At 35.8% G+C, this 21,162-nt stretch overlaps 1 pseudogene; it reads left to right on the top strand.

The window, feature by feature from the left end:
* Positions 1-12,785: 12,785 nt before the first annotated feature.
* LOC149236674 (putative E3 ubiquitin-protein ligase RHC1A) lies at positions 12,786-14,344 on the top strand (annotated as a pseudogene).
* The last annotated feature ends 6,818 nt before the right edge of the window (positions 14,345-21,162 follow it).

Below are 21,162 nucleotides of genomic sequence, written 5' to 3'. Positions count from 1 at the left end.
TTTCATTGTCTCGACTATGCCAGTTTGTTGTTTCATTCCTTGAGCTATTCATAGAATTTGTTAGTTGTTGTCTATTTGCTTCCTAAATATGATGTATAGATGCTATGAAATTTTATTACTCGGCTCTGCTCATGAAGCCATTCTTTTTTAATTAATTATAAGTTTTGGATAGCATCTAGAGATGTGTTGCTAGTTTTTCCCTTCAAATAATATTGTTATTTAACTTCGATAGACATGGAAGGGTGATATTTTGTATTTTGAATTTCCGAGAGAACTTTATTGTGCTGAATTCTTTATTTCTTGCTTGTTTGTTTATCATCTATTTATATGTATTTGGAAGTAGGCCAAAATCTTTACTCAACGTCTGTAGCTTACCCAATTTTCATAGGGTTTATGCTAATTGAAAATTAGAAATAAGATTTCGAGAAGATTAGAAAACTATTTTTTAATTTATGGAAAATACAAATATTCAACATTTTAATTAAATTTTGGTTAAAATTGCATAAACACAATAAACAAATTTAAATCAATGCATTTTGACAACAAATTTATAGTGAATATTTATAGAGAGAAACAAAATATGGATATTTCTATTGTACTTTTCTAAAGAAATATATATATATATATATATAAAGTACATAATTCTTAAAGTGAGATAATGTCATAAGTTTTATAAATAATTAAGAATACTTTCACCATGTAAATCTATATAATTTCAATTATTGAGTTGAGAGGTTTATTCTACACTTATATAGAAAATGTAAGTTACATGTTTAAATCATATACTTTTCAAAAATATTTCAAGAAAAAAATGTTAAAAGAAAATATTTGAATGTTGTATAGAATAAAATATTCAATATAAATTTTGGATAAAATATGTTAATATGAATCAATTTTGACTTATATTTAAAAATGTATTAAGAACAAAAAATCCAAGCCAATCAACATGTTATGTAATCTCTATAACATTCAAAATACAATTTAAGTAATAAAAAATTACACGTTGTTTCTTGAATTCTAAAATAAGTTTGCACTTGAAGAAATTTGATCCCTCTGGGCTCATGTTAGATGTGTGGATTTGTGGTTAAGATGGATCCATGCTCATATTAATAATGAGGAATACTTTCAACATGAAAATGTATATAATTTTGTATATTCATAGTAATTAAACAATAAGTCTCATTATGAACAAACATTTTAAATGTTATAAAATAAATAATTATTAACAAACACATGAAATAATATATAATGTTAATTAAATATAATACATATTTAAATTTTTAAAATAAATATAAGTATTTTAATATTATTATATATTAATATAGTTTTATTTCAAGGTTTAATTGGTTATGACTATGTCATGAAGTATTATGTAAACTATAAGATTCAATATTTGAACTCTCTATGAGGTCAAGCCCAATATATATATTTATTACAATAAAAAATATATATACTTTTTATTTATTTAAAGAAATTTTGCCCATGATGGGTACAACTGAGAGTGACACGTGTTTTGTTAAGACATTCCTTGTTGTAAAAGACATTGGCTTTAAATTCTTTACTTAAAATTTCACCAATGCTAAGGGATGCTGTGGTAGGCTAGGTGAAATTTGCTAAGGGTTCTTCTTGGCCAAACTAGGTGTAATCCACCATTAATTTTGACGACTTAGATAATCAAAACACAAATCACGTGTGATGGCCCAATAATTTTGATAACATAAATGATAAAAAATAACATAACTTAAAAAAAAAATCAAAATAATATTTAAATAAATTTAATATAAATAAATTTATATTTATTTATCTTATGATAATTTTTTGTAATTACTATAATGTTATTATAATTAATAGTTTTTCTTTACCTCTAAATAAATTATCATCAATTTGAATAAATTAAATTTAAATATAATTACAATACATACAAATAATGTAAAAAATAATTAATAACATAAAACCATTATTTTTTATAAACAATATTCATTATAATAATAAAAAATTTAACTAAATCATTGGCTTGTCAAAAACTCAACCTTAAAAAACAAAGACGAAAGAATCACCCGAGGAACAATGAATTACTTTAGTCAGCTCCAAGTCAAGATACCTCAAAATAATTATAATAATTATAATTTTTAAAACGAGTTAAAATGTACATACATTTTTTCCCTTAATTATTTTCTAAAAAATAGGTTAGATTTTTAATAATTAATGGAAACGACATTGGGTGTTGCTTCGTTCGGTCTCTTTATCGTGGTCACGTGATATGTTCGTTGCAACCAAACATATTCCACACTTGTGTGGAGAACAAGACCATCCTCAGCATATTATGCTTACGTAAACTATTTTAAAAATTACATTAATTTTTTAATAATTTACTGAACACACATTTTGTGTTGATTCGTTCAGTCTCTTTATGGTGTACACATGCTATGTTCGTTGCAACCAAACATATTCAACACTTGTATGGAAAAGAAGACAATCCTTGGCATATTATGCTTCTCTATGTTAATGGCAAAGATCTCATTCTTATTTTTTTTGGGCAAGAATTTCAATTATTCAGATTTAATTATATAAATATTCAAATTCAAGTTTCTGTGATTTATAATTTGTTAATTTATGAAATTTTTCGGAAAAAATCACATAAAGGATATTTTGTCGATGCGTTTCCAACCAGCCAGCCAGTGTGGTTCGTCTTCAACAATATGAAGAGACAAATCTTAGAGGAAGGTTAGAGGAAAATGACTATATTTCACTGGTGAGGGAAAATTATATATAATATTATAAACCAACTAAACGGCTATATATGACTAGGGAAAGGGATTACTTTAAATTATTTAAATAATAATAAATAATAATTTAATTTATTTAAATAATTATTTAGTATATTAATATTTTAATTCATTCCTTATTTATTAATTAATATTATTTACTTATTTATTATACGATTTAAAAAATACATAAAATAAAATAAAAATATATAAATAACTAAATAAATAAACTAAACTATAAATAAATAAATAAAATACACCAAAAATTTCATAAAAATATATGAAAATAAAAGAGGATGTTCTAAAAAAACAGATATATATATATATATATATAGATATATATATATATAGTAAATAAACTAAAAATATATAAAAGTAAAAATAAATAAATAATAATATAATGAAAATTATATATAAAGAGAGTGTTAAAAAAAAAAAACAAAACAAACTAACAAAACATAATATTCATCGTATGTAAATAACTAAAAATCAATAAAGAATATCAATAATACTAATAGTGATAATAATAATATTATGTAGTCATGATATATTATGTATTCATAAAATACTGATCATGAATACATAATATGATTACTATTATTATTATCACTATTAGCATTATTGTTATTATTTATTGATTTTTAGTTATTTATGGATTATGAATATTATTATTATTATTAATTTTTTTTTAAACACCCTCTTTTTATTTTTATATATTTCTAAATAATTTTCATTGTATTCTTATTTATTTATCCCTTTTATTTATTTATTTTTACTTTTATATATTTTTAAGATATTTAATAATTAGTTATATTTTTTAATTTTATTTCATCTATTTATTTATTTTTTAATTTTTTTTAGAACACGCTCACTTTTTATTTTTAATTATATTTGATCAAATTTTTAGTGTATTTTTTTATCCCTTTTATTATTTATTTAATTTGTATTTAATTTAGTTTAGTTTATTTATTTATATATTTTTATTTTATTTTATGTACTCATTTTTTTAATTGCATGATAAATAAATAAATAATATTAATTAATAAATAAGGAATGAATTAGTTTATTAATATACTAAATAATTATTTGTAAGAAAAGAATCAATCTTCTTAGCCTTAGTAGTAGATTCATTGTGTTCCACCTAAAAGGTTAAATTTAAGCTCTGTTGCTAGGTCACGCGCCGCACTGCTGTTGAGCCTACGCTCTCCAGTGCTTGTGGCGTTAAGCCCTTCGTTTGCCATGGCCCCTCTGGATGCAACGCCACAGGCGGCCACTGCCCAGCTGGCCTTCTCCGCCCTAGTCAAATCTTTGCCGCCTCAGTGCCCTCACCCAACAATCTCAAAGTTTGTTAAGAAGCTATATGTTTTGCAAGAAGTGATTCTTCCCCCTACTCTCCCTCGCATGGCAACACTTTCTCTGGCAAAATGAGGTCTCATCGGGCAATTTGCTGGTCTCTGGCCCTCTCTGAAGACAGTGCAAAGGTGGGTCGAGCGAAACTGGTTCTATAAAATAAACAGGAAAATTTCCATCCGCTTCTGTGGGAAACGGTACTTCACCTTCCACTTTGAATCAAGCGAAGACAAGGATCTAATCTTTAGGAACATACCATATTTCATGGACTTTAGAGGCTTGTACCTCAACAAATGGACCCTGGATTTTGATCCTGAATTAGATGTTCCTAGCACGGTCCCAGTCTGGGTTCAGCTCCCTCATCTCCCTCTCCATTTTTGGGTAGATGAATCGGTTTGAGCCATTGGAAATGCTGTTGGAAAGTTTATTGATCGCAGTGAGCCAATGGACAACATGCAAGCTTGTGCCCGCATATGTGTTGAATTTGATCTTGGAAAAGGCCTCTTAGAGCCCATCAAGCTCAAAGTGGATGACTGGACTCACATCCAACAGTTGAACTACGAACAGATCCCGTTTAAATGCAAGGTATGTCATGAACATGGCCATTTTGCCAATCGCTGCTCTAAATTTGTTGATGTTGAAAATGTTTTACAAGATGAGCAATGGGAAATTGTTAAAAAAAAGAGGACTGCATCCATCCCTAAGGCAAACCATAAAGCTTATCCTCCCAAGGCTAATCACACAGCCTCCCCCTCCAGCTCCTCACTGGATCCTCCTCTCCTCAACTCTTCCACCCTTGCCTCTCCGCCTCCCCCCCCAAAGACTTCCTTAGAATCATCCAACCCCTTTTCCGCCATTTCCACCCCTATAGATAACCTTCCCCTCTCCATGCCTCTATCCTAAGCTAATACTAATGCTCCCATCCCCCCTCTGCTAAATTCTTCTTTTTTTTCCTAAGATCCTCCCTCTACTAGATCAACTAGGAGTTCTTCTAAAGAGCACGGTGTAAATTTGGACACAAAAAAACAAGGGCCAGGAAGGAAGTCTACAAAACAACAAAGAGATGAAAATTATCAAAAAGACATTGCCATGGGTACGCAGAACCCCATAGAAGCTTACATTTTAGGGCAAAATAGTAAAGAGGCAGTACATAAGAAACAAGGAGGGCAAGCAACTCTCTGTATCCCTCACATTCAATGATGAAATCCCTATCCTGGAATAGCAGGGGACTAGGGTACCCCTCTAAAATTATCGTTCTAAATGATTTGATAATTCATGAGAAACCAAAAATCCTATTGCTATAAGAAACAAAACAAGAACACCAAGAAATGAAAGGAATCATTGATCAGCTCAAGCAGTACGAAGGTCGCATATGCGAGTCAAGGGGCGCCCCCAAGGGACTTGCAACCCTTTGGAACCATAGCGCTTGGAAACACACAACATATACAATCAACTAGTATTGGATTAAAGTCACTCTAGAGAGCCTAACATATAGCAAAAGAATTGTTATCTACAATATCTATGCGCCAAGTCAATACAAAGACAAAGAACAATGTTGGACATCCCTCAAAGTAGACATAGATGAAGAAGAAAACAATAGTATTATCCTGGGATACATATGGGAAAACAAGTTGAAAAGGACCAAACGCGCCTTGAAGGAATGGGCAAAAAACTATTCAAGGAACCTGAGAAGGTTAAAACTGAAATAAAAAGAAAATTGGAGAATGTTCATAGCATGATAGGGGAACGAGGGCTCTCCTAGGAATATAAAGTACTCGAAGGTGATCTCTACTTCCAGCAATATCATGCCAATAGAGTGGAGGAGCAAAAATGGAGAATAAAATCAAGACAGCTATGGTTGTAAGGAGGTGACAAAAACTCTGCCTTCTTCCATAAGAAGGCCACTGTTAGGAAAATCAGAAACAATGTTACCTCCACCATCGATGATGAATTCAATCTCCAAACCACACAAGATACTATTAAAAAGGTTGCCTCAGAACATTACAACATCCTCTTAACTGAGACAAAATAAGTTGAAGATTACTCAGATCTTCTACAACACCTTCCCACAGAGATCAGTGAGGAAATCAATGAAAATCTAACCAACGAAATTGAAGAAGAAGAAAAATAAAGAGCTATCTGGACGCTTCAGCCAGACAAGGCTCCTGGCCCAGATGGTTTCCCCATTTTCTTTTATAGAACTTACTAGGGAATAATAAAAAAAGACCTTGTTAAGATGATAAAATGGGCCCAATGCAAGTGCAAAATCAGAGGTTTCACCAACGCCACCCATCTTGCCCTCCTCCCTAAAGATAATCGGCCTTCATCATTCTCCCGATTTCGACCCATTTCACTTTGTAATTCCTCATATAAAACTCTGACCAAAATCCTCGTTTCTCATCTTAAACCTCTTCTCCCCTTGCTCATCTCTAAGAATCAAGAAGGCTTCTTGGCCAATAAACAAATTTCTAACTCCATTCTTCTTGTCCAAGAGGCTATACACTCTAGCCAAACTAGGAAAGAAAAAGATTTCATTTTAAAACTGGACATAGCCAATGCCTTCGACCAAGTTAGGCACTCGTTCCTCTAGAAAATGGGATTTGCTGCGCCCTTCCTTGACCTTGTCAAAGCATGCATTTCAGGTCCTTGGATCTCTCCTCTCATCAATGGTAGGCCAGGGCCTTCCTTTCAATCTTCTTGAGGATTAAGACAAGGCTATCCCCTTTCTCCTTACCCATTCATCTTGGTGGCTGAGTCTTTTAGTAAGGCTTTGGACTATAATCGGCGCATCGATCTTATCACTGGTATTAAATTTGGGAATGGAGTCAAAAACATAAATCATTCTCAATTTGTTGATGACACACTATTAATGGGAGGAGCCTCCAATATCATAGCTCGTCGATTCAAAACCCTCTTAGACAAATATATGAGCTACTCCGGAGGTATGGTCAACTATCTCAAGAGCTGTATCTATGGTTGGAACACATCTGCTCAAACTCTTCATAACATTGCTAGCACATCTGGGGTCGTTTGCAAGTTAGACTGGGGGAATTTCTCTCATCTGGGCATGCGAGTGAGTGTTGGTCCTTTGAAAGCTGAAGTATGGGACACTATCATAGATAAAATGAAAAGGAAAGTGTAGCAATGGGGCTCATCTTGGCTTAATCCAGCGGGATGCCTAATTCTTCTTAAATCTGGACTTTCTTCTTTTCCATTATATCAATTTACGCTTCTGCAAGCTGCTACTAGTTTTCATCACAAAGTGGAAGCCATCCTTCATCACTTTCTTTGGCAAGGGGGGAAAAATGAAAGAAAGAAATACAACCTTATAAGTTGGAAACATGTTATTCAACTCCAGGAGAATGGAGGTTTAGGAATCAGATCACCAAAGCTCTTAAATCTAGCTTTTGGTGGAAAGATTGTGTGGAGACTCATTAGTGGCCAATCCGCTTGGTGGAAAAATGTGCTAGAAGCCAAATACCTTAATTCTCCAAGGAAACACCTCTTGGATCATGAAATCCCTACCAGAGCTTGCTCTACAATTTAGGGTCTATGTAAGAAAGAAATTCCATTTCTTGCTTAAAACATTTCCAAGGTTCCCACTGGTGGCAACAATATTAGAATTGGGGCGGATAGAATAATGGGCTAGTAGCCCATACCTAGAACTCATCAAATTCTATCATTTCTCGACAACATGGGGCTCCATTATTTGGACCAGATATCTCAGTGGGACATTCACTCACATCTTTGGATAGGATGGATCTTCCCAGAAATGCCCACTGATCTTGAAGCAAGTCTTGCTAATTTCCAAACCCATCTCCATGGCATTGCCCCTACCAAAAAAAATAGTGATGATGGCTTCCATTGGGACCCTTCAAGCTCCACTTACATGGTCAAAGTTGCTTACCAACATATCTGTAGCAATCAATATCCCATGCCCATTTGGGCACATTGGAAAATTGCTTGGAAATCAAAGCCCCTTCCAAAAATAAAGCTCTTCATTTGGGTCCTCCTAAAAGGGAAATTCATCACCTCAGACAATCTGCGAAAACATTGTATAATTGGCCCAACCTGTTGCCCAAACTTCCAAGCAACTAAAGAAACCGTCCAACACCTATTCATTGATTTCCCCTTTGCTACTGCCTGTTGGAAAGAATTTTTTCTAAACATCCATCTCCCATGGGTTCCCACAACTCCATTGTTGAAGTTTTGCATCTTTGGAAGAGGAACTATCCTTGGCAATGAAAGAAGAACAATATTGCTAGAAGAGTTTGGAATTCTCTCCCCTGCTCTCTTTTGTGTAACATATGGCTGGCACGAAACTGTATGGTCTTCAATGACAAAGAAAAGAAACCAACATCCGGAAATTATGCAGCAAGGCATGGAGCGTTACATTGGAAGTAATATCTGTCAAAATTCAAGGGAAAATTGACATCGTTGATCTTTGTGTCGAAGAAAGGAATTTCATAGGGTATTTGTTGGATAAAAGTGACAGTGGCCAAAGTAGGAGTGACATTAGCAGCCAATGCAACAACTCTAATTACAGTTGGAAAATAAGAATGAAAGACGAGGAGTTTTCTATTTGGCTCAGAAACAATAACACACATTATCTTTTCTTTGATGGGGCCTCCAAATTTAACCCAAGAATGGTTGGGGCTGGCAGAATCATTTACAATGCCAATGGAGATATTATATCTGCTTATGAATGGGTATTAGGCCCCCTCTCCAATAACAGGGCTGAAGCACTCGCACTATACCAAGGGCTCATTCAACGTCAAAAACTCAGCATAAGAAATGCAACGATCCTTGGAGACTCGGCCATCATCATTAGTATGATGGTGTATAATCGGAATGCCTCCAATGTGATCCTGCAACAAACAATAAGTCAATGTCAAGCACTTACCCAACAAATGAAAGAAGTCCATTTTTTCCATGTACTTCTCTCCCTCAACAAGGAGGCCAATTCTCATGTAACCAAATCTTGTTCCAAATCCATAGGCAATCTCCGATGTAACGCCATTGAATCTCAATTTTAATTGCCATGAACATAAGCAAATCAATCTTCAAATCGCCCCCCAAGATATCTGACAACATCGGCTACCTCCTAACTGTCATTCACAATATCTTTATGCTAAATTTGGTCCTTATTTCAGTAGAAATATCCTTCAAATCTTATGATGATGATAACATTGTCACAATATCTCTGAATCCAATCCGTAAATCTTACTTTTCTCCCTTCCCCTGAGAAATTATTACTCTTTCATATCTTACTCAAGATTCATCCCTCAAATTCCCCGTGACTCTCTCTTCACTCCACCTTATCCCCCTGCCGAAGCCTCCTTACTTATTTGCATTTTCCTACGTCATGAATCTCACCTCTATCTCCCCTTTCCTGCGTTCAATCTATCCCTTGTTTACTCTTGGTCGATCCCATGTTGCATTGTGCTCTTGGCCATCATTCTTCAGGTTAACTTCTATTAATATTCACAAAGCTCCCTTTTCCCCTTTCAGTCTAGACCCTTGCTCTTTGGAACAGTGCATTAGCAGCCCTTTGTTTTTGCTGTGCACTGGTAAATCAGTCTGGTTATACTCAATGGCGAGAAGCGAAGATCGCTTGCTCTGTGCTGATCTCTAAGTGGAACTGGAGCAAATCCAAGCACAACACAAGATCTTGGACACCAAAATCGATACCCATGCTCAGATCACCAAGGAGAAACATGAGGCTGACCTCAATCTCTTTCTTCATAGAGTTTCATCCCTTCAGGAGCAGTTCAATGACCTCTCAAACGGATGCAATCATGTTGAAGAGTCCATTGACATCCTGAAGTACATCATGGAAAAAATAACGCTCCTAGCACAATCAACAAATTTAAGGAGTGCAGGTGTTGAAGGCAATCCTGAAGAATCCACTGCCATCCAAATCAGTCATATAAACATTGATTAAGCATGCGTTGCAAATTCTGCCTTCTACCGTTTTAGCTTGTTAGAATCTACATTAGTTCAGTATTTCAAAAAGTTAAGAATGATAGAAACAAAAGGGATTTTCTTGTTATATTTCCCTACTCTGCTTCTCATGCATATCACCTTGTAACAATGGATCTTAGTCTCCCCAATCTTTTTTAAATACAAATAGCAGTCGATTATGTAAAAAAAAATAAAAAATATACTAAATAATTATTTAAATAAATTAAATTGTTATTTATTATTATTTAAGCAATTTAAAGTAATCCCCCTCCCTAGTCATATATAACAGTTTTGTTGGTTTCCTGTAAAATATAGTCATTTTCCTCTAACAATTAGCTTGACTGTCTTCTTATTTAACCTTCCTCTAAGATCCGTCTGTTCGTCTTGTCGTGAAGATGAACCACTTCATCTTGTTGGGAAGATGAACAACACTGGCTGGTTCGAAACACGTCTACCAAATATTCTCAAAGTGATTTTCTCCGAAAATTTTCGTGAATTAACAATATATAAATATTATGGAATTTTATTGAAAATTAATTTATTATAGATGTATCTTAATCAAGACCAAGAGGATCAAATTTCTTTAAGTGCGAACTTATTTTAGAATGCAAAAAATAATGTGTAGTCTTTGATTGCTCAAATTGTATTTTTGAATGTTATAGAGATTGCATAACATGTGCGTTGAATTGACTTGTTTGTTCTTAATATATTTTTAACTATAGGTCAAAATAAATTCATATTAAAATAATTTATTGAAAATCTACATTGAATATTGTATTTTATAAAACATTAATATATTTTCTTTGAACATTTTTTTTCTAAATATAAATATATGTGAAGTTGATATGGCTTGTTGAAATATTTCCAAAAAATATAAAACTTAAACATCTTACTCACAATTTAAGCAATAAAAAATTATACATTATTTTTTTCATTTTAAAATAAGTTTGCACTTGAAGAAATTTGATCCCTCTTAGTTCATGTTAGATCAGTGGTTATGATAGATCTCTGCTTCCATAGTTATGATGAATCTATACTGATATTAATAATAACGAATACTTTCAACAACTAAATGTATATAATTGTTTTTATTAATAGTGATTGAGAAATAAATCTCATTATAAACAAACTTGTAAAATATTTTAAAATAAATAAGTCTTAATAAACACATAAATTAGTATATAGTGTTCATTAAATATAATACATATTTAAATTATATTTAAAATTTTAAAAATAAAAATAAGTATTTTAATATTATTATATATTAATATAGTATTATTTTAAGTGAATAGGAAAGTTTAATTGGTTATAACTATATTAGTAAGTATTATGTAAACTCTAAGATTCAATATTTTGAATCTTCCATAAGATCAAGCCCAACGTATTTATTTATTACATTTAAAAAGTATATATTTTGAGTATTTAAGTAAAAAAAATTCATGAGTTGTACGATAATAAGGTGACACATGTTTTATGAATATCTATGAAAGCATTCGTTAGTGGTTGGTCTCGCCAAAACCAAGTATGATAGCCCAATAATTTTGATGACTTACATGATCAAGATTAGCCTAACAAACAATAAAAAAATATTTAAATAACTTTCAATGTGGATAAATTTATATTTATTTATAATTATTATAATTTTTATTATAATTAATATTTTTTCTTTTCCATTTAAATAAATTATCATCTATTTTAATAAATTAAATTTAAATAAGATTACAATTAATATTTAAATAAATTTCAATGTGCATAAATTTATATTTATTTATAATTATTATAATTTTTATTATAATTAATATTTTTTCTTTTCTATCTAAATAAATTATCATCTATTTTAATAAATTAAATTTAAATAAGATTACAATTAATACAAATAATATAAATATTAATTACAAATTATAAATAATAATAAAATGAAACCAATTTATAACCATTTTCTTAAAAACAATATTCAATATAATAAAACTATTTATATTGACTTGGTAAAACTCAATCTTAAAAGAAAAATAAAAACAAACCAGAAAAACAAAACAACACCCAAGGGACAATGAATTACCAAACAATGCTGAGTGACGTAGAAATGTTATTTACTAAACTCCAAGTTAAGACAAATGAAAAAAACAATAGATCAAAACAAGTTAAAATGTACATACAATTTTTTCCCCTATTTATTTCCTAAAATTACATTAAATTTTTAATAATTAATTGAGCATACATTTGGTGTTGATTCGTTGTCTCATTGGTCACATGCTATATTCATTGCAACCTAAAATATTCGACACTTGTGTGGAGAACAAGAGAATCCTTAATTTAATTAATTGAGGATACATTTGGTGTTGATTCGTTCAGTCTCGTTATCATGAGCGTGGTCACATGGTCTGTCCATTGCAACTAAAACTATTCCACAGTTGTGTGGAGAACAAGACAATCTTTGGCATATTATCATTCTGTAAGTTAATCCTAGAGATCTGATCCTTATCTTCTTTCCTGACATTCTAATTATTCTACTGACATCTATTTAAATAAATGCCATGGAATTCCGTAGTTTCTACTTTAAATTCAGGATTTAACTTTATGGTATTATCGAATATCTGAGTTTCTGGTCTGATATTAGATGTCCTCGATGATGAAATATTCTTACGTCCTGAGAAAGCTAGGTATAGGATTATATTCTTTCCAAGCATGATCGAGGGAAGGAATCGAACTGCGTGATACTGAAATCAGCTTAGCTTTTACTGTTAATTTATGTCCGTGGCTGCTCCCTCTGTCATTATCGATACTGCAACATTCTCTGCGTCCAATGTTATGGCCATTTCTGTTCATTTTTCAACTGAGGTTTTATTTCAATTATTTGTAATAATATTATTTTATCTCGACTGATTTGGTGAATAATTTATTTTTCGATTCAATTCTGGGTTTGGACATCATTTGGTATTCCTCAATATTCCTCCGATTTGGTGAATAATTTGTTTCTGCAATTGGGCTGAGGCCGAGTCAAGTTTTTCAAGGTCGGATTCTGGGCTTATCGAGATGGGTTCTCGTAGTAGTACTCCGCACTTCTGCCATGCGTGCCACCAGTTGCTACGAATACGCCCAGGAGACCCCATGGTTTGCCCTACCTGCGGCGGAGGGTTTATTGAAGAAATAACAGGCCTGCATGATCGAACAACCCCGTTAGAGGGCAACTTCGTGGGGACCCTGCTGAACTGGATTAATAACCGCAGAAACAACGAAGGCCACAACCCCGCCCACGACGGCATGTTAAACGGTCCGTTTCTGATCCTCAGGCGGAGCCCAAATGGCGGCAACGTGGTGCACATGCAGTTACTTTTCACGAATGAACCAGGAGCCGAAACCGGGCCCTTGACTGCAAACCTAGGAGATAATTTCGTGGCCACTGCTCTACAGCAAATCATCGAGCAGCTGACTCAGAATGGCATGTCTGGCCCGCCGCCAGCCACCGGAGCCTCCGTGGACGCAATGCCCAAAATTAAGATAAATTCTCGGCATCTGGTTAACAATTCGCACTGCCCTGTCTGCAAGGAACGGTTCGAACTAGGGGGGGAAGCCAGGGTAATGCCCTGCAGTCATTTATCATTCAGACTGTATTGTTCCGTGGCTGTCTCAACACAATTCGTGCCCTGTCTGTCGCCAGGGATTGCCCAGCGAGGTTCCAGAGACTGCAGAGGTTGGATCTTCGTCCAGCGGCAGCAATTCTTTTTCATCCCCCACGGGTCCTCCGGCACCCGGCCGCCAAGGTGAAGCCCCTATGTTTTCTGTTACAATGGAACCCTTTGGGCGAAACAACAATTATGGGAATCCCCCTGTGTTTATTGAAGGTGGAAGGAATAGTAATGCTAGTACCAGAAATAGTTCAATAATCAGAGTTCACAGTACTGCCAGGCAAGCTCCCAACAGCAGAAATGATCATCGCAGGGGTAATCTAATATCTTATCTGCTCCGATTTTGGCCTTCCTCTACAAACCCACCATCTAATTCGCAACGTGATCGGAATGCCTCTCATTCTAATGATGACGTTAACCGAAGGCGTGTTGGGTGAGCTTAGGGTTCTGTGTGGTTCAACCGAGCCAAGAAAAAGGTAGAGGTTGGTAGGTAGCCATCATGTAAATTTTGCATTTGCAGGTTTTCATAGATTCCTTTCTTGCTCATCCAAGTCCACGCTCCTCCCGGCCTGGATTTACAGTGAATGTGCTAATTCTTCAGTTGAATATGATTATTTACTAATATTTATATGAAGCATATACAGTTGTTTTTAGTGTGATCTTTTGGACTTTTTGGTGTTGAAATCAGGGGGAAAAATTGAAGTGAAATCTTGTTGTCTATTATTTAAACTGGCTTTTTTGTTGTATATATGGATTTAGCACCTTGAACAACCCTAGGGCACTTAGATTGTGCAAAGATTACCCATCAAATTTATGATTTCAATAAATTCGGGTTGGATTTTAGAGAAATTAAACAAGAAAAACTTCCAAAAAATCTCATTAAACATAACTAGTAAATACAACTACATTTTTACAAGCATATTAATAATTACTATGTATATTTTTTTAAAGACCAATTATTTATGGTTATTAATAACTATATAAATAATAACAACCATATTCTTATATATTTATATATTTATGATTATTATATTAATATCATATATATATATATATATATATATATATATATATATTGTGAATAAGATAAAATATATTACTTATTACATAATTTGGGTTGTGTGGGAGAGAGAGCCCGACACAAGACCCAACCAAAATCCCTGAAATGGCCATGGATTTGTCTTTTTTACAATGCAACCATGACAAAAGTGGGTTTTGAGTACAGAGGTGGAAACCGAGAGGAACCCTCTTTACAACATTCTCAAAATTGAGAGTATAGAAACCGAGAGAAGAGAAGAGAACCGTAGTGAGGCCGGCAAGGCAAGACTCATTTTTCTCCGTGACAGACAATCCTTCGTGGAGGAAGAAAAAAAAAAAGGAGGTTGATGAAGTCACTCCTAGTTGATGGTTACCAGATCCTCATCCAGACAAATGGGAGTCTCCTCAGAGCTTCCCTCCTGTTGCGTGGTGGTGTTTTGTCGACTTGTGGAGGCCCCAACGACCTCTTTCTTGATGCTTGGGGATCCTTCAGCAGTTGAATGGACCTTCGCCATCGACTTCTTCTTGATAATTTTGTATTATGGTGCGTCCCGAGTAATGAATCTACAATGGTGGACGACTTCGACATACATCACAAACTTCTCAGTTAGCCGATCAATCTTTGTTTCCAGTGCCTTGGTGTGCTCCTCCTACTCTTGAATTGCTAACCCCATGATGGTTTTCATTTGCCAGCATGTTTTGATCGTTCACGCGTAGAGGTTTTCATGCGCTCTGGTGAAAGCAGGGTCCGGAATCTAGGCAAAGTCAGCGTCGACTTCCTTAGTAGTGACCTCTCTAGGAAGATCACTTGCTTGGGCTTCTAATTTAGCAATGCACTGCTAAGTTTCAAGATTTACCGCCACTGCGTAGAACAAAGTTGCGCGCCTTGTAGAGGTCTCCACGTGAGTGGTGGGGGGAAAACCCAGGAACTGCTTGCCGGAGGCTGCGCAACTGCGTGCATTCCCCTGACTGGAACCAGGGGCGGATCAATTCTTTGGGGTTATGAGAGAAGTAGAAGGGCTTGGTAGCAAGGGGAACCAAAGTGCGAAGGCCCAATGGAGAGGGATAAAGGCAGAGAGAAGAATGAGGTGGAGAAGGGGGTCATGAACATATATAGAAGTCGGCTGATGGTGGGAGGCTGAGAGCAGGGAGAAGGGGCTGGAAGGGGAAGCATGCAAATTTCTGATGCACAATGGTATAGGAATGTCTGGGCAAAGAGGATGTGATTGGGAGGTGATAGTCACACAAGGGAGAGGGGAGGTGGCATCGTGAGCGCTAGAATCAGGCAAGCCAAGGATGAGTCTGTGTGTGTGCGCCATCCACCTGTCCTTCCTATGGAACAAAGACTCGACCTTGAAATGATGAAGGGTACGTGAACAGTTATTGTTCCGTAGAGTAGTTATCTTTATCATCGATTGATGTGCATTGCTTATGGAGTTCACCTTCCTTTAATTCCTGCCATGCTCAGGACTTCAGGTGTATAGTACCAGCCATACCCTCATTCGCCAGTCTGTCTGCAAGTTTATTTCCCTTCCTTCTGATTTCTTGAAAGTGGAGGCGTTCCATGCTGTCAATTCTCTGCTTAATTTGCTGTATTATTTCGTTTAGGTGCCAAATTTTTGAAATTTTGTCCACCTTGATGCCCTTTTGAAGTTTTTTTCCAATCTGAGTGGCCAACGTGGAATCTCCTTCTACAATCAGAGGAATGAGCTTTAGTTTGTGTGCTATGTTGTTGCCATTTTCTAGGGCATGAAGTTCTACGGCATTGTTGGTGGCTGAACCTACATTGCCCTCATACATCCATATTATCTCTCCTTTGGAGTTTCTGAAGACTCCTCCAAAACCAGCTGGGCCCAGATTCCCCTTAGCTGCATCGTCATAGTTGAGATTGAAAGTCCCCTTCTCTGGTGGCCTCTAGGTTTTCTTTTTTTCATGCTTGGAGAGGGGTAATTTCGTGGACCTTGATCTGAAGGAGATCCAGCATTGAGAGAATTCTCACTTCGAAGATTGTGGGAGTGGCTTTGATAGTCTGAGTGGGTAGAGCAGTCACTGTTTCTTGGATTTCACTTTTGATCTTCGAGATTATGATTTCCTCTTGGGTGGAGATGCCACGAAATATTTTTGTGTTGCGCTCCTTCCACAGATCCTAGTAGATCAGACTAGGAATTAAATTCCATGTGTAGTTAGCTAGAGGATGTGAGGAGAAGACAACTCTCCAGTTTGAGATGGTACTTTGAATAGAGGAGGGGTCTTGATCAGAGTAGTTTGAAGAGCAATGAAATCCAATCTCATAAATTCGACGTGAATGGGCATACATTTAACAAATGATTGGGGTTTTCTTCTTCTTGCTAGCAGAGAGGCCATCTCGATGGGCCAATAAAGCCTTTTCATTTGAGGTTGTCCCACGTTAAAATATTTATGTTCATGACTAACCATAGAAAGATAGATATTTTCGGTCAATTCTTCTTATCCGAGATTGAGTTCCACTTCGGTTCTGGTTGAAGTTGATCTTGCTTGGCTATGTATCTGTAGGCTTCTTTTAAATTGAAATGTCCTGCTGAGTTTTTCCCCCATCTAATTTGATCCTCGACAGAGTCAAGGAGGATTTTTCTTTTTTGAAGTTATGATGAGAGGTCCAACCAGGCTTGGGGATTCATATGGGGAGTCCAATCCTCTTGTTCCATCCAAATTCTCCATCTGTCCTTTTCGTCACTCATTTTCCAGTACTGGTTGACTTTGATCTTCCCTCTGTTTTTCATATCATCCTTGATTTGGTGATAATGTTCTTGATCAAGTTTCAGCCTTTGTTGTTAGGTGTCCTCCTAGAAAATACCCTTGTTTATGTTTCCTTTTTCCCAGAAGCTATGACTTCGAATGATATCTCTGTTCTTCCACGCTTGGTACCAGATGACTGAACCTTTGATATTTCCATTTAGCCTGATAATTTGCTCTTGCGAGGGGGAGGGGATATACATTGCTTTCCATAGGATTCCCTAAGGGGAGTTGGGGTTTGCAATCCATCTCCATAAGTTTTTTGCTCCTAGGGCCTTTCCAAGGAGGTGTGTCTCTAAGACCAAGGCCACCATCTTTTTGAGCTTGCAAATTTTTTCCCATGCCACCATAGCCCATTTTTGTTTTACCTCTGCACCTCTCCATAAGAAGTTCCTCTGAAGGTTTCTGATTTTGTTTAAAATCACTTTTGGGGCTGCTAGAGCCGAGTACAAGTAGAGTGAGATGGTCTCTAAAACATATTTGACCAGGATAAGATGGCTTGCCAGATTGAGAGATCTAAAGGTCCAGTGGGAAATTCTCTTCTCCATCTTGTTAATTAGGTCTTCCCAAGTGGCCCGAAAGAGAGGCTTGTCTGTAAGGGGAATACCAAAGTTAGTGGAGGGGAGGGTACTAATAGGAATGGCTAGGAGTCTAGTGATGTTCCAGCAAATGGGCAGCAGATTGTTAAATAAGAACAACTTGGATTTCACAGGGTTGATGGAGGTTCCAGATGCGACAGAGAAGTCCAACAGAATGGAAATGAAAGAGGAGGCTTCTTTTGATAGTTGGGAGGCCCATGAGAAGGGTATCATCCACAAATTGTTGGTGCGTTGATGGGGGAGCAGAGGCATGGGGTTGGAGACTAGAGAGCTTATTATCTTGCAAGGCAGTAGAGATAGAGTGGCTTAGCCCTTCAAATATTATAACAAAGAGGAAGGGAGAGATTGGATCCCCTTGCCTAATGACCATGGAAGGATTAAAGGGTGATGAAGGGGATACATTCACGAGGATGGAGAAAAAAGCTCCTGATGCCATAGCCATGATCCACTTGATGTTGTCTTTGTGGAACCCAAACACTAACAGGAACTGTCTCATATAGTTCCAGCTAATTTTGTGAAAGGCTTTGGACATATCTAGGTGAATCATCATACCAATTTTTTTGGATTTAAGAGAGTGGATAAGCTTAGGAGAGACGATGATACTATCCATGATTTTCCTTCTTGCCACATAGCCAAACTGTTGATGGGAGATGAGGAGAGGCAGGATGACTTTAATTTGATTGGAAAGAACTTTGGAGATTATTTGTAGATGCCATTGTAGAGGGATATGGGCCTAAAATTGTCTGGATAATCAGCATAAATGCCTTTGGGAATCAGAATTAGGAAGGTGGAGTTAAGGGATTTAAGGACAGATTTCTGAATTTGAGATTCTTCGACAAGGGCATGCACTTCCAAATTGATGATAGACAAACAAGCTCTATATAAATCAATGGTGAAATTATCTGGACTTGGTGCTTTCCCATTGGGCATTTCCATGACCACATTTTCCACTTCCTAGAGGGAGACTTTCCTTAGGAGAATTTTGTTATGATCCTCCGTAAGGATTTTGGGGATATGCTTTGTGATTTTTCAATGTCCTAATCCTAGTCATTCATTGGCTCTTTGAGAAGAGAGCTGAAATAGTGATTGAGCTCTGTTTCCAACTCCTCTTGAGAGTGAATGAGATGACCATATTGGTTCTTCAAAGCTAGAATTATGTTGTTTCTCCTACGTTGTATCATTGTTTTATGGAGAAAAGGTCGTGTTCCTTTCCCCACATTTCAGCCAATTTATTCTGGATTTTTGTTGCCACAACTTTTCTTCCTAGATGGATCTTTCCTCCCAACTTTTTTGTAGTCTTTGTTCCTCTTGCTTACTATTATCCATTAGCCCTTCTTCAATTATGTTTTTTTGGAGAAGTTCCAATCGATGCTCCAAGTATTTTTTATCCGTTATTATATTGTCAAATGTTTCTTTGCTCCATTTTTTGATTTCCTCTTTCATATGTTTTAAATTTTCTTGGAAAGTGTACATTTTGTTTCCAGTTTTGATGGGAGTGTAAGTCCACCGTAAGTCCACCAATGTTTCATTTTTTCCATGAAGTCTTAGTGATCCAACCAGAAGGCCTAGAATCTAAAAGGCTTATTTTCAGAGCATTGGAAATTTGAATCTTGAGGAGATTGGCTAGTGATCAGAGCCTACTTGTGGCAGGATTCTTGCCTCCATTTCCTAGGAGTTAAGATAGGTTTCCTCGGATCAAAGGAAGCGGTCTAAACAAGAGGAAATTTCGGTCTCCTACTCTTCTGTTATTCTAGGTGAAAATGCCATTGCTGGTGGGAATTTCGATGAGAATGAGGTTTTCAATGGTGGTGAGGAAAGCCTCAGAGTCCTTATCAAGCTTTCAGATACCTCCTTTCTTCTCAGAAAAGTTAGTTATCATATTAAAAGCACTTGCTATGATTTTAAGAGGATGGTGAAGAGGGTCATGGAGATTGGAGATGTTTTGGAGCATTTTGATACGGTCTGTCACATTGTGTGGGGCATAAATATTAGTTATGCAAATGCTCTTGTTGGAACCTATGATTCTTAGGATCACTATTATGGAATGAAGAGTGGCCAAAGATGATATGAGGTCGAATTTTGAGTTTTTCCAAAATGTCATTATGCCCCCCACTGTACCTGTATTCGTATTAGCTAATGAGTTGTAAGGCTTGAAGCAAGAGTTGAGAAGGAGGGAGGGGTGAGTCGAATCAAGTTTAGTTTCTTGAATTAGCAGGATATCAGGATGATAAGATAGGATTTTGTTTTCTAAAATACATTTCTTCCGAGGACTATTCAAGCCCCTAATATTCAAAGAGATGCAATTCATTGACATGGAGATGAGTATAGAGCTAGAGACTTTGCCTATCCCTCATTGATTAATTTGGTGCTTAGTTATTGGAGGAGCTCAATGTTGGTCTTTCAACCTCACTTTCGGCTTGAGCCTTTGAGGTTGAGTCCTTATACTGGAATATTTTCTAATATTCCCTTTGAAATTGTGCTTTCTTATGCTAGATGGTGAGCTTTGAGTTTTAGTTCTTCCTGCAGGAGATTAGCTCCTTTGATTTTTTTGTGACTGTTGTTTTTATATGGCATTTATTCCTTTTTGTTTCCATTCCTCTGCAATTGTTGCATGGTCTACGCCCTCCAAAGCTTCCAGTATGGAATTTTCCTCTAGTGTTTCCTCTATTTTTGTTTTCTCCATTTCTGTATCCTCTTGCATATGCTCCTTTCCTCTGTTGTTATAACTTGTACTCCTCTCATCGTATTCGTTGTATACTGAAATCATTTCTTCCTCTCCCACTTCATCTCTTATCAGCTCGTTAGGATCCATTTTATCCTGGTTTTTGTTCAATACATTGAACTAGTTTTGGCATGCTTCCTCAAATTGGTTCTTCTTGGGGATAGCCTTTTTCCTGTTGTTCTTTTTCTTGGAGACGACTTTAGTAAATCCTTCGCTATCTTTTCATTTACTTTCTTGCTCTTGTAATTGAGGGGTTTTATTCATTAGACAGTCTCGGAAGAGATTCCCGTGCTCATGACACTTTCTGCATCGGAAGGGAATATGTT

Source organism: Pinus tabuliformis, chromosome 8 (assembly GCF_031772625.1).
Source record: "Pinus tabuliformis cultivar Carrire ecotype Pingquan chromosome 8, CPIR1, whole genome shotgun sequence".
Taxonomy (NCBI): Eukaryota; Viridiplantae; Streptophyta; class Pinopsida; order Pinales; family Pinaceae; genus Pinus; species Pinus tabuliformis.
This window is presented reverse-complemented; position numbering and strand designations above follow the sequence as displayed.